At 44.8% G+C, this 14,169-nt stretch overlaps 11 non-coding genes across 11 annotated transcripts; 8 read left to right on the forward strand and 3 right to left on the reverse strand.

Annotated features, from left to right (window-relative positions):
* Positions 1 to 6,966: 6,966 nt before the first annotated feature.
* Positions 6,967 to 7,038, reverse strand: trnaq-uug (transfer RNA glutamine (anticodon UUG)). The gene has a single exon. It is a non-coding gene; the product is annotated as a tRNA-Gln (tRNA).
* An 805-nt stretch (positions 7,039 to 7,843) lies between these two features.
* On the forward strand, positions 7,844 to 7,916 carry trnav-aac (transfer RNA valine (anticodon AAC)). The gene has a single exon. It is a non-coding gene; the product is annotated as a tRNA-Val (tRNA).
* A 599-nt stretch (positions 7,917 to 8,515) lies between these two features.
* Positions 8,516 to 8,588, forward strand: trnav-cac (transfer RNA valine (anticodon CAC)). Its single transcript has one exon. It is a non-coding gene; the product is annotated as a tRNA-Val (tRNA).
* A 474-nt stretch (positions 8,589 to 9,062) lies between these two features.
* trnaq-uug (transfer RNA glutamine (anticodon UUG)) lies at positions 9,063 to 9,134 on the reverse strand. The gene has a single exon. It is a non-coding gene; the product is annotated as a tRNA-Gln (tRNA).
* Positions 9,135 to 9,285: 151 nt separating this feature from the next.
* trnad-guc (transfer RNA aspartic acid (anticodon GUC)) lies at positions 9,286 to 9,357 on the forward strand. Its single transcript has one exon. It is a non-coding gene; the product is annotated as a tRNA-Asp (tRNA).
* A 581-nt stretch (positions 9,358 to 9,938) lies between these two features.
* Positions 9,939 to 10,011, forward strand: trnav-aac (transfer RNA valine (anticodon AAC)). The gene has a single exon. It is a non-coding gene; the product is annotated as a tRNA-Val (tRNA).
* A 599-nt stretch (positions 10,012 to 10,610) lies between these two features.
* On the forward strand, positions 10,611 to 10,683 carry trnav-cac (transfer RNA valine (anticodon CAC)). Its single transcript has one exon. It is a non-coding gene; the product is annotated as a tRNA-Val (tRNA).
* A 468-nt stretch (positions 10,684 to 11,151) lies between these two features.
* trnaq-cug (transfer RNA glutamine (anticodon CUG)) lies at positions 11,152 to 11,223 on the reverse strand. Its single transcript has one exon. It is a non-coding gene; the product is annotated as a tRNA-Gln (tRNA).
* A 151-nt stretch (positions 11,224 to 11,374) lies between these two features.
* Positions 11,375 to 11,446, forward strand: trnad-guc (transfer RNA aspartic acid (anticodon GUC)). Its single transcript has one exon. It is a non-coding gene; the product is annotated as a tRNA-Asp (tRNA).
* Positions 11,447 to 12,027: 581 nt separating this feature from the next.
* trnav-aac (transfer RNA valine (anticodon AAC)) lies at positions 12,028 to 12,100 on the forward strand. The gene has a single exon. It is a non-coding gene; the product is annotated as a tRNA-Val (tRNA).
* Positions 12,101 to 12,699: 599 nt separating this feature from the next.
* Positions 12,700 to 12,772, forward strand: trnav-cac (transfer RNA valine (anticodon CAC)). The gene has a single exon. It is a non-coding gene; the product is annotated as a tRNA-Val (tRNA).
* Positions 12,773 to 14,169: the final 1,397 nt, after the last annotated feature.

Consider the following 14,169-nt stretch of genomic DNA (forward strand, 5'->3'; position numbering starts at 1 on the left):
ATTTATTACATATTACTTTTTAAAACTGGCTTGTATATTTGTACATTTTATATATTTTTCCTCTGCGCTATACAAATACAGACCATTTACCATTTTTTACCATTTAATACTGTCAATATGTGTATAGTGCTGCAGAACTGCTCTGTATCTCATTGTACAACTGTATAGTGACAATAGAGGCATTCTATCTTCTATTCATATCTATTAAGATATGTGTTCAAAGCACAATGTGACACCAACATAAGTCACATTTTGTGTTTATATTGAGTTTTACCAAAGTAAATTACATCAGTGGTAAACTTACATTGTAATTTTTTCATTGTTTGTTTTTTAGGTCATAAATCAGGTCGATTTTCTTTCCACACGCTGAAAAAACATTTGGGTAAATAGCAGGGTTGTGCTGATGTGCATGCAAACCTCCACTAATGATTCATTCAAATGTTCAGACCACATAATGTCAACCTGTAAAAAATCTATGAAAAATCCATATCACCTTACCGAAGACAATGGCGCCCTTGAGGCAGACATGTTTGCTCGCTCCACTCTCGAATGTCGACTTTCTTTTGTTTTTTGTGTTTTCTGTTCTTTTTGCACTCGACAAGTGTTGTGCACTGTTAACATACATGAGACAGGCACTACTAGACATCGGACTACTAGGACTATGCTGAGTATGTGACTGGGTACATCAGCACCTGTGTTGACAATATTGTGCACACCACACAAATCAGAAGGTTCCCCAAGCAGAAGCCCTACATCAACAGTCAAGTACGACCCATGCTGCGTACTCGCTCTCTTGCACTCAGATTAGGCAATGAGACGCAGTACAAAGCCGCGAAGAATCAGAATCAGAATCAGAAGACTTTATTTATCCCCAAGGGGCAATTAACAAACAACATTGAACATTGAAGATAATAATAAATGCACAGAATATACAGTATATACAGTTTTAAAATTACACAGTTTTAAAATTAAAGTGACTAAAGGTGAATAAATAACTGCAAGTGACTAAAAGTGGATAAAGTGTCAGTAGTGTAAGAAGAGGGTAGTTTATGTTTCTGGTGTGGGAAACGTTCTTATAAGCTGGAGTTAAAAACCAGAGTGGCTTTGGGGACAAAGGTGGCTATCCTCCTCTCAGTCCTGCGGAAAATGCAGCAGAGGCGTCGCCCAGAGGGGAGCCATTGAAATGTGAGAGGGGTCGTTGATGATTTTGGCTGCCTGTCTAAGGGCCTATTGGCTGAAAACCTGTGCCAGAGTTCTGTCAGGCAGTCCAATGATTTTAGAGCACACTGATGCAGTGTGCTGCAGTCTCTTCCTGTTCTGAAGGCTGAGGGAGTGAACCAGCAGGTGATGGAGAAAGTCATGATGCTTTCCAGGTAGGCATAGTAAAAAGTCATCATGATGGGTGTGCGGACTCCAAAGGAGTTGAGTTTCCTAAGGAGGTATAGCCGTTGGTGGCTCCCCCTGAGAATCTCCTCAGTGTTGGCAGAGAATTTCAGGAGGTTGTCAAAGATGGTTCCCAGGTATTTGTACTCCTCAACTACCTCCACTGGCTTCCTGTTGATGGTGGTGGTGACTGAAGCAGCCAGATCCCTCTGCCTACTGGAGAAGGTCACCATCTCTTTGGTTTTGCTCACGTTCAATTCAAGTTTGGAGCTGTTACACCACTCTACAAACTCCTGCAGAGCAGGCCCATGGTGTTGTAAGGGGCCTGACAGCGGTGACAGCAGAACTGTGTCGTCAGCATATTTAACCTGGTGACAGTTGGGCTGTGTGGATCTGCAGTCATCGGTGTAAAGGATGAAGAGCAGGGGGAGAGCACACAGCCCTGGGGGGGAGCCAGTGGAGGTGGAACGGAGACCGGAAAGAGACTTGTTGACCCGAACTTTCTGAGTCCTGTTGGTCAAAAAGTCCAATATCCACAGGATTAGCTGATCATCCAGGTAAAATCGGGTGGAAAGTTTAGTGGCCAGGATATGAGGCTGATGTGAGGATGCTCTCCACAGTGCCTGTATAGAAAATCCTGAGGATCTCTGGAGAGACTCTGAACTTCCTCATTTGTCATAGTTGGTACAGCCCCTTGAGAAGATTTTCTCCCACTGGACCTCCTCAAATTTTAGTTTAATACTCCTGCTCTAAACCTAACCCTATAAGTTGGAGAAGGTGACAACAGACAAATAGTTTTTGATTTGTGTCAGTTAGGATGATCATTTTATTTATTTCCTGATGGACAAAACAATTTAATGAAAACAAAAATTTATATTCTGATTGTCTCAGGTTAGTGTTGGGGTTGAGGTCCTTACCAATGACAACTTAGACCTCAAAAGATTAAACGTGACAAATTCCATCATAACCTACAACTGCCAACCAAACGAAGCATGTAGCTCACTAACATTACAGCTCAACTGAAGGGAAGGCAATAAGCCTCTCATCTTGTATAGATGCAGGGCCAACCCACATTTATCCCATGTAGGCTTCAAATTGTGAGGAAATACACACAGTTACAGCAAGACTGCAGACACAAAACCCGGAGGCTTTCATTATTATATGGTAAATGGCATGTATTTTTATAGCGCTTTACTAGTCCCTGAGGACCCCAAAGCGCTTTACACATCCAGTCATCCACCCATCACACACACATTCACACACTGGTGATGGTAAGCTACATTGTAGCCATAGTGAGCTACATTGTAGCCTCTGACTACCACCTGGGGCACTGACAAAGGCGAGGCTGCCAAACACTAGCGCCACGGGCCCTCTGACTACCACCAGTAGGCAGCGGGTGAAGTGTCTTGCCCAAGGACACAACGACTCGAACCGACAACCTTCCGATTACAAGGCGAACTCCCAACTCTTGAGCCACGATCGCCCTATATATCTGGAGACTTTAATCATGCCACACTGGATTCTACTCTGGCTGCTTTTCACCAGTTTGTGAATTGTCCCACAAGGAGCAACAGGACAATTAACCTACTGTATGCCAATGTGAGAGATGCATACAGAGCCACCCCCTCCCCCCACTAGGGAAGTCAGACCACAACCTGGTTTACCTACAGCCACAATACACACCCCTCGTCCAAAGGCAGCCTGTCACAACACGCTCCATCAGGAGATGGACCCCAGAAAAGGAGGATGCTCTGAGAGACTGCTATGACACCACAGACTGGGATGTGCTTCTGAGCCCACATGGTGAGGACATAGAGGGGGCGACAAACTGTCTGACAGACTACCTCAACTTTTGTGTGGACACGGTCGCCCCTGATAAGACGGTACTGTGTTATCCTAATAACAAACCGTGGGTAACACAGGAAGTCAAAACTGTCCTCAACATGAAAAAAAAGGCTTTCAGGAGCAAAGTGAAGGAGGAGATGAAAGCAACACAGTTTACTACAGAGCCCTCTCCCCACTCTCCTACCTCCCTCGCTTCCCCCCCTTCCTGACACTATGACACCCCCTTCCTCCAACCCATCTCTCAACAGCAGGACATCTCCACCCCCCCCCCCCCCCCCCTTCCAATCATCTCCCAGTGTCACAGTGGATCAGGTCAGGAGACAACTGAGGAAGCTTCACCCCAGAAAGGCAGCAGGCCCAGACAAGGTGTGTCCAAGGATGCTAAAGGCGTGTGCTGCTGAACTTGGGGAGCCGCTATAACGAGTCTTCAACCTCAGTCTGCAACTGGGGAGAGTGCCCGCCCTATGGAAGACATCCTGCATCGTCCCGGTCCCCAAAAGAAACCGGCCCAATGAGCTGAATGACTTCCGACCGGTGGCACTGATGTCACATCTTATGAAGACTCTAGAGCGGCTCTTCCTCAACCTCCTCCAACCACAGGTGCAACATGCTCAGGACCCACTACAGTTCGCATACAAGGCGGATGTTGGAGTGGAGGATGTCATCCTGTACCTCCTACATAGAGCCCACTCACACCTGGACAAGGGAAAAGGCACGGTCAGGATCCTGTTTCTTGACTTTTCCAGTACCTTTAATACCATCCGGCCCTGTCTGCTCCAGGAAAAACTGAACAGGATGCAGGTGGACCCCTGCCTGGTCACTTGGATCTCCGACTCCCTCACTGACAGACCACAGTACGTCAGACTGAAGGACATCACATCTGACACTGGTCAGGAGCTTCTCTTCACCCTGTACACCTCTGACTTCTGCTACAACTCTGAATTATGCCATATTCAGAAGTTTGCAGACGACACAGCCATCATGGGGTGTATCTGCGATGATCATGAAGAGGAGTACCGGAGTCTGGTGAGGAACTTCGTCACATGGAGTCACACAAACCACCTGCAACTCAACACCTCAAAGACCAAGGAACTGGTTGTGGACTTTGGGAGGTCCAGAGCAGGTCCACTGCCGGTTCAAATAGAGGGGGAGGAGGTGGAGGTGGTCAACAAGTACAAGTACCTCGGGCTGTGGGTGGACAACAAACTGGACTGGTCATGCAACACAGAGCACCTGTATAAAAAAGCCCAAAGCCGACTGTACTTCCTCAGGAGGCTGAGGTCTTTTAACATCTGCAGGAAGCTCCTGAGGATGTTTTACCAGTCAGTGGAGTACTTTTCTATGCTGTGGTGTGCTGGGGGAGCAGCACAGCAAAGAAGGACTCATCCAGGCTGGAAGAACTGATCAGAAAAGGCTAGCTCTGTGGTCGGCATGAAGCTGGACACTCTGGTGACAGTGGCAGAGAAAAGGACACTAAAGAAACTGCTGGACATTATGGACAATGCTGGGCATCCTCTGCACACGGCCATAAACAACCAGAGGAGTCTGTTCAGTGACAGGTTGCTTCTCCCAAAGACAAGAACCAACAGACTTAAAAACTCCTTTGTCCCACACGCCATCAGACTGTTTAACTCCTCTCTGGAGGGGAAAGGGAGGGGAAACAGGAGGACAAAGGAGGGGGGAACAACTAAGCTGTACTAAGCTGTAGTGCCTTTTCATTGTGCAATACTTTTTGTGCAATACTTTTTGTTAATAGACAACGGTGCAATAGACTTCAATACTTGAAATGTGCAATTCCCTTGTATTCCTATTTATTCTATTTATCCCTTTCGTATATTTTATTTATATATGTCTCTGTATTTATATATGTGTATATATATAATATTCGTCTCACGTTCTGTAACTTCTGTCGGTGCTGTGCTATTGGAAACCGAATTTCCCAGAGGAACCCACCCAAGGGATTAATAAAGTTTTATCTTATCTTATCTCTTATCTAAGATGCTTATCTAAAGCAGTTTTGTCCTTAGGGCCCTACATGGGTTTTGCCCTTTTGGTTCCTGAAGAGATCACTGTGTGTTGCCAACTGAAAAATCCAGAAAACAACTGGGGCCCATAGCAGTTTTTTCACCTTCATGGTGGGCTTGACTGGCTACACAGTGCAGTGGTTTACACATTTGCCAAACAAGTGAAACAGAAAAAGTGATTTGAGTCGTGATCTACCCTCATCTTACTGTGTGTGCTGTCTGCCAGCATGAGTTTATTTTGTAATTTTCATTTTTGTAACTTTTGAGTTCAGCTTTAAAGCTGGTTTACATTTTGAGTTTACATTTTACCTCCAAGTGTCTGCAGTGTGGGTCCTCCTTACCACCACTTCTACCTGCAACACCCTTCACATGACATAAAGTAGCTCATATTTATTTATTGAGCCATATTCAGGTCAACTCTCAGATACCAGTTGTCGACAGTTGTGTACCATGGGGAAGATTGTTGGGTTGATTTTATTATTAGTAATAAAGCTTATTAAATATTTAAGTAATATTTAAATATTTGATTTCCAAAAATCAATTTGATTATTTTTTTTTGGGGGGGGGAAATCTTACCTTAAAGCAGAAGGACCACAAACGCATCTATGTCAACTTTGATTAACTCTGGGGACAAAAAAGATCCAACATGAGATTTGATTGAGGAGAAATAACATTTTGGAAGCTTTAATAAACATTTTTTTTAATCATATCTACATTAAAAAAATAAAATGAAGAAACATGCATAAATAAAACCTGAATAGCAAAGTAATTCTAACAGCTGTTTAACAACCCAAAATAGATTTGACTTTTTTTGTCTTGCGTTTTCTAGCAGGTCTAGCTCATATTAAATTTGAGCCTGAGGGGAAAAAAACATCATTATTAAAATTACTGAAAATGAGTGTGGAGGGATTTTTTTTTTTTTTTAATGTTTGTTTGATTGGTTGAAGTTTTTTTTTCTGTGTCTGTTTGCATTCAAAGCTCCTTTAAGGTATCATTCAAATCCAAAGGTTTGCACAAGGCCAGCTCAGATGTAAGGAAAGTACATGCAAATTAGTTTCTACATAAAATCATCATATATCAAAAAATTCTTGAAAAGATTTCTCTCACTTAAAAGAATTTAGATGTTGTGCATTTACTGTAATATAAAGATTAAACCTGGAGTTTCCTTGTAAAAAATATGTGTTTACATTGAGTTTTCCTCATTGATAAAACATGGTAGGCATTAAATTGTTTGTGATTCAGGTCATTACGCAGGTAAATTGTATTGAACCTGAGCACTGAAAAAACATTCTGGTAAGTTGCAAGTTTGTCCTGATTTGCATTCAAACCTGCATTAATGATTCATTCAAATGTTTGGACCACAAAATATCAGTGGTTGAATGTAGCAATAAGAAGAATCTTACTAAACGTCCTCATGCAGCCCTGCGATTTGTGTCAAAGTCTTGATCAAAATTCAAATTATTATTAAGGGGAATTGTTGCCTTGAGTCACGGTGGCCAATGAAAGATACAGCAGGAAGCTGAAGTGGAAAGTGCAGTACAAGAGCATGAGCGAGGTTGGGTGCAGAATGAAGACCACGCGCAGATGGGATCAGCCAACAGAAGAGGAGTGGAATTGACTGGGCCACTAACTTGTTCTATAAGTAATTAGACTCTCATGCTAGCGTGTGCTAATGCTAATGCAACTGCGGAGCAAAGGGCAAGAAAGCCAAATGAGGCTCCACTGAGACTTGAACTCAGATCACTGGATTCAAAGTCCAGAGTGCTAACCGTTACACCATGGAACCCTCCTGCAAGCAGAAAAAAGTTCTCTGTCAAACACCCATAAAACTGTAGTTCCTGGTAAAGTGATGGGGATTTTTACATGGCCGACGACAATTTGTGTGTCATACCTGCTGCGAATCCCACCTTGACGTGTCCCCGACAGTGCCTTGCAGGTCCTTGTTAGTATAATGGACAGTATCTCCGCCTGTCACGCGGAAGACCGGAGTTCGATTCCCCGACGGGGAGTGAGCAGTCTCCTTCTCTGCTCTGCCTTTTACCTGGAATGACCACACACCCGTTAATCGCACGCTACGTGCATTTTTTTGCACAGAGTCCATCATTCAAAAAGACCCTGTGGAATTTCTCCACCACATCCTAGTCAATCTAACAATCTAGTCCTATAATGGGTTTGAAAAAACATCAATTCCACCTGTGCACTCACAAGTCAAAAATGTCTTCTAGGCAAGGGCTCCCATGAGAAGAGAAGCTAGTCCAAGAGAACTCTGCTTGTCCAGCGTTTTCTCTGCTTTACTTGCGTCCCTATTAACAAATAAGTCTCTTGGTTTTGTCTTCTGTAGGTTGTGTGCTAGCCTGACAAAAAACATCAAAGAGCTTGTCAACAAGAAGATCAGCTCCCATTTGAAGAGATGCTATCTCGAGATCACAATTTGGATTGTCAATATAACCATAAATGGGGGAATGCTTGAAAAATGACACAAATGGGAGTTCCCCCGCTTCTCACTAGTCCTACATGATCTGTCATAAAAGTCCTCAAATGTAAGAAGGCATCAAAATGCCCCTCTAATGACGAGAGGGCATGCACGCTCCGTTTCTGTAGTGTAGTGGTTATCACGTTCGCCTAACACGCGAAAGGTCCCTGGTCCGAAACCAGGCGGAAACATGCTTCTTTGTTTCCCGATACAAAAGTGTCTGCCTGCAGGCATTGCTTTATCTTATGGGGTTGTACTGCTGTTTGGGACACAGAGGAGAGAAAGTACTCAAATCTTGTACAGGGCTCTGACGCTTGTAACCTTTGGATGCTCATGTTGCTAAAAAGTTGTCTATAGCCCAAATTTCAGGAAATTTCACACAAATCAACATGTCTCCAGTCACCATATTCACTGAAGATGCAGGCACAGACTAAGCTCTTGGAAATGAGTGGCTCTAGCTGGCCTGCACAGGACTTGGGCCTATTTTCAGCCAATGCACAACGCGATCAAACGCATGGCCTCTTTAGGCAACAGTTCTGCTGCTCGAGGTTCTGGGGTTCTTAGGCCAGCATATGTCGAGCTGCGCTTGCTTCAGAGAACTCCTAAATGTCAAAAGTTTAAGTGAGCCTAACATCGAGACTATAGTTCAGATTCCTTGCTAGCGAGCGTCTGTCTCTTCTCCATGGTTCCTTCCGTTCAAAGGCATGATAGTAACATGCCATCAGATTTGTCAGATTGGTCAGATTACTGATTAAGACACATTCCAAAGCCAAGCGAGCCATCGCTCACCGTTTCCGTAGTGTAGTGGTTATCACATTCGCCTCACACGCGAAAGGTCCCCGGTCCGAAACCGGGCAGAAACATGGGTCTTTTGCTTCTTTGGTCACAAGGGAATTGATGTTCACTGTTTAGACGACTCTGCTTGTCCAGCATTTTCTCTGTTTTACTTGCGTCCCTATTGAGAAATAAGACTCCTAGTTTTGTCTTCTATCGGTTGTGTGCTAGCCAAGCAAAGGACATCAAAGAGCTTGTCAACCAGAAGCTCGGGGCCTTCAGTGGTGGCAACAGAGTTAGAAGTGAGAAGAGTACAAGGGGAATTGTTGCCTTGAGTCAAGGTGGCCAATGAAAGATACAGCAGGACGCTGAAGTGGAAAGTGCAGTACAAGAGCATGAGCGAGGTTGGGTGCGGCATGAAGACCACGCGCAGATGGGATCAGCCAACAGAAGAGGAGTGGAATTGACTGGGCCACTAACTTGTTCTATAAGTAATTAGACTCTCATGCTAGCGTGTGCTAATGCTAATGCAACTGCGGAGCAAAGGGCAAGAAAGCCAAATGAGGCTCCACTGAGATTTGAACTCAGATCACTGGATTCAAAGTCCAGAGTGCTAACCGTTACACCATGGAACCCTCCTGCAAGCAGAAAAAAGTTCTCTGTCAAACACCCATAAAACTGTAGTTCCTGGTAAAGTGATGGGGATTTTTACATGGCCGACGACAATTTGTGTGTCATACCTGCTGCGAATCCCACCTTGACGTGTCCCCGACAGTGCCTTGCAGGTCCTCGTTAGTATAGTGGACAGTATCTCCGCCTGTCACGCGGAAGACCGGGGTTCGATTCCCCGACGGGGAGTGAACAGTCTCCTTCTCTGCTCTGCCTTTTACCTGGAATGACCACACATCCGTTAATCGCACGCCAAGTGCATTTTTTTGCACAGAGTCCATCATTCAAAAAGACCCTGTGGAATTTCTCCACCACATCCTAGTCAATCTAACAATCTAGTCCTATAATGGGTTTGAAAAAACATCAATTCCACCTGTGCACTCACAAGTCAAAAATGTCTTCTAGCAAGAGCTCCCATGAGAAGAGAAGCTAGTCCAAGAGAACTCTGCTTGTCCAGCGTTTTCTCTGCTTTACTTGCGTCCCTATTAACAAATAAGTCTCTTGGGTTTGTCTTCTGTAGGTTGTGTGCTAGCCTGACAAAGAACATCAAAGAGCTTGTCAACAAGAAGATCAGCTCCCATTTGAAGAGATGCTATCTCGAGATCACAATTTGGATTGTCAATATAACCATAAATGGGGGAATGCTTGAAAAATGACACAAATGGGAGTTCCCCCGCTTCTCACTAGTCCTACATGATCTGTCATAAAAGTCCTCAAATGTAAGAAGGCATCGAAATGCCCCTCTAATGACGAGAGGGCATGCACGCTCCGTTTCCGTAGTGTAGTGGTTATCACGTTTGCCTAACACGCAAAAGGTCCCTGGTCCGAAACCAGGCGGAAACATGCTTCTTTGTTTCCCGATACAAAAGTGTCTGCCTGCAGGCATTGCTTTCTCTTATGGGGTTGTACTGCTGTTTGGGACACAGAGGAGAGAAAGTACTCAAATCTTGTACAGGGCTCTGACGCTTGTAACCTTTGGATGCTCATGTTGCTAAAAAGTTGTCTATAGCCCAAATTTCAGGAAATTTCACACAAATCAACATGTCTCCAGTCACCATATTCACTGAAGATGCAGGCACAGACTAAGCTCTTGGAAATGAGTGGCTCTAGCTGGCCTGCACAGGACTTGGGCCTATTTTCAGCCAATGCACAACGCGATCAAACGCATGGCCTCTTTAGGCAACAGTTCTGCTGCTCGAGGTTCTGGGGTTCTTAGGCCAGCATATGTCGAGCTGCGCTTGCTTCAGAGAACTCCTAAATGTCAAAAGTTTAAGTGAGCCTAACATCGAGACTATAGTTCAGATTCCTTGCTAGCGAGCGTCTGTCTCTTCTTCATGGTTCCTTCCGTTCAAGGGCATGATAGTAACATGCCATCAGATTTGTCAGATTGGCCAGATTACTGATTAAGACACATTCCAAAGCCAAGCGAGCCGTCGCTCACCGTTTCCGTAGTGTAGTGGTTATCACATTCGCCTCACACGCGAAAGGTCCCCGGTCCGAAACCGGGCGGAAACATGGGTCTTTTGCTTCTTTGGTCACAAGGGAATTGATGTTCACTGTTTAGACGACTCTGCTTGTCCAGCATTTTCTCTGTTTTACTTGCGTCCCTATTGAGAAATAAGACTCCTAGTTTTGTCTTCTATCGGTTGTGTGCTAGCCAAGCAAAGGACATCAAAGAGCTTGTCAACCAGAAGCTCGGGGCCTTCAGTGGTGGCAACAGAGTTAGAAGTGAGAAGAGTACAAGGGGAATTGTTGCCTTGAGTCAAGGTGGCCAATGAAAGATACAGCAGGACGCTGAAGTGGAAAGTGCAGTACAAGAGCATGAGCAAGGTTGGGTGCGGCATGAAGACCACGCGCAGATGGGATCAGCCAACAGAAGAGGAGTGGAATTGACTGGGCCACTAACTTGTTCTATAAGTAATTAGACTCTCATGCTAGCGTGTGCTAATGCAACTGCGGAGCAAAGGGCAAGAAAGCCAAATGAGGCTCCACTGAGACTTGAACTCAGATCACTGGATTCAGAGTCCAGAGTGCTAACCGTTACACCATGGAACCCTACTGCAAGCAGAAAAAAGTTCTCTGTCAAACACCCATAAAACTGTAGTTCCTGGTAAAGTGATGGGGATTTTTACATGGCCGACGACAATTTGTGTGTCATACCTGCTGCGAATCCCACCTTGACGTGTCCCCAACAGTGCCTTGCAGGTCCTCGTTAGTATAGTGGACAGTATCTCCGCCTGTCACGCGGAAGACCGGGGTTCGATTCCCCGACGGGGAGTGAGCAGTCTCCTTCTCTGCTCTGCCTCTTACCTGGAATGACCACACATCCGTTAATCGCACGCCAAGTGCATTTTTTTGCACAGAGTCCATCATTCAAAAAGACCCTGTGGAATTTCTCCACCACATCCTAGTCAATCTAACAATCTAGTCCTATAATGGGTTTGAAAAAACATCAATTCCACCTGTGCACTCACAAGTCAAAAATGTCTTCTAGCAAGAGCTCCCATGAGAAGAGAAGCTAGTCCAAGAGAACTCTGCTTGTCCAGCGTTTTCTCTGCTTTACTTGCGTCCCTATTAACAAATAAGTCTCTTGGGTTTGTCTTCTGTAGGTTGTGTGCTAGCCTGACAAAGAACATCAAAGAGCTTGTCAACAAGAAGATCAGCTCCCATTTGAAGAGATGCTATCTCGAGATCACAATTTGGATTGTCAATATAACCATAAATGGGGGAATGCTTGAAAAATGACACAAATGGGAGTTCCCCCGCTTCTCACTAGTCCTACATGATCTGTCATAAAAGTCCTCAAATGTAAGAAGGCATCGAAATGCCCCTCTAATGACGAGAGGGCATGCACGCTCCGTTTCCGTAGTGTAGTGGTTATCACGTTCGCCTAACACGCAAAAGGTCCCTGGTCCGAAACCAGGCGGAAACATGCTTCTTTGTTTCCCGATACAAAAGTGTCTGCCTGCAGGCATTGCTTTCTCTTATGGGGTTGTACTGCTGTTTGGGACACAGAGGAGAGAAAGTACTCAAATCTTGTACAGGGCTCTGACGCTTGTAACCTTTGGATGCTCATGTTGCTAAAAAGTTGTCTATAGCCCAAATTTCAGGAAATTTCACACAAATCAACATGTCTCCAGTCACCATATTCACTGAAGATGCAGGCACAGACTAAGCTCTTGGAAATGAGTGGCTCTAGCTGGCCTGCACAGGACTTGGGCCTATTTTCAGCCAATGCACAACGCGATCAAACGCATGGCCTCTTTAGGCAACAGTTCTGCTGCTCGAGGTTCTGGGGTTCTTAGGCCAGCATATGTCGAGCTGCGCTTGCTTCAGAGAACTCCTAAATGTCAAAAGTTTAAGTGAGCCTAACATCGAGACTATAGTTCAGATTCCTTGCTAGCGAGCGTCTGTCTCTTCTTCATGGTTCCTTCCGTTCAAGGGCATGATAGTAACATGCCATCAGATTTGTCAGATTGGCCAGATTACTGATTAAGACACATTCCAAAGCCAAGCGAGCCGTCGCTCACCGTTTCCGTAGTGTAGTGGTTATCACATTCGCCTCACACGCGAAAGGTCCCCGGTCCGAAACCGGGCGGAAACATGGGTCTTTTGCTTCTTTGGTCACAAGGGAATTGATGTTCACTGTTTAGACGACTCTGCTTGTCCAGCATTTTCTCTGTTTTACTTGCGTCCCTATTGAGAAATAAGACTCCTAGTTTTGTCTTCTATCGGTTGTGTGCTAGCCAAGCAAAGGACATCAAAGAGCTTGTCAACCAGAAGCTCGGGGCCTTCAGTGGTGGCAACAGAGTTAGAAGTGAGAAGAGTACAAGGGGAATTGTTGCCTTGAGTCAAGGTGGCCAATGAAAGATACAGCAGGACGCTGAAGTGGAAAGTGCAGTACAAGAGCATGAGCAAGGTTGGGTGCGGCATGAAGACCACGCGCAGATGGGATCAGCCAACAGAAGAGGAGTGGAATTGACTGGGCCACTAACTTGTTCTTTAATAAACATCTTAAGTAGTGTAATCGGTTATTTTTCCAGCCTTAACAGGTTTACAATGTAATTGCACTGTCGACCAAACCTTCCTTCCTGCAAAGCTCCACATCATCTTGGACTGGCTATAAACAAGAGTCAACCAGTAGTGGACCTTCATCCGACAGTTTCAGTCAATAAGTCGATCTTTTTCACGTATAACATTCCCTTCTCCGGATCCAGAAACTCTTTACTCTCACCCCTTTAAAGTATGGCATCTGGCTTTAAACATTATTCCGTTTTGGTTATCTGGACACCCTTGAGGTAGGTCCCTCACATCGTTCAAAGCAGAGCAAGCTTTGGCAGTGCTTGTGGTTTATTCAGGAAAACCACTGGGTTCCCCTTGTATTGCAACGGGCCTTGCTTCCAGGCCCCCCATAGCACATTGACGTAGTCTTGGTAGTTTTGGACTTTAACAATTATAACTTGGGGTTTCCCGCTGGATCTTTGCAGGGCAAGGCCTCTATGTCAGTGGTCCACCAGTCTGACGACCTTATCCCACCATCATCAATTAAAAGCATAGACAAATTGTAAAAACTACTTTTTACTATGTTATTGATATTTCTCTGGTAAACGTAATTGAAATCCATAATTTTGCCAACTGAGACATTCCACCTTAGCTTTTATTTATCCTAGTAAGTGTCAGAACCACTATTCAGGATGAAACAAAGACCCATTGGCTGGTTGTGTACTTAGTGAGTACATCAGGCAGCAGAAACCTGAGAAAGGAGAGGAACCACCATGGAAGGACAGGCTTCTGGACGGCTTCTGGACGGCATGTATCACCACCAAATATAGGAAGTGGCTGATGTTGAGAAAGACTGAAAGACCACACAGGAACAAGACCTAAGGACAAGATTGATAGGTGCTGAGGACCAGTGATGGGAATAACTGCGTTACAAGTAACGGCGTTACTTTTTTCAGTAACGAGTAATCTAACTAATTACTATTCCTATTGTTACAACGC

The sequence above is a fragment of the Neolamprologus brichardi genome, chromosome 11 (assembly GCF_056152115.1).
Source record: "Neolamprologus brichardi isolate AB-2024 chromosome 11, ASM5615211v1, whole genome shotgun sequence".
NCBI lineage: Eukaryota > Metazoa > Chordata > Actinopteri > Cichliformes > Cichlidae > Neolamprologus > Neolamprologus brichardi.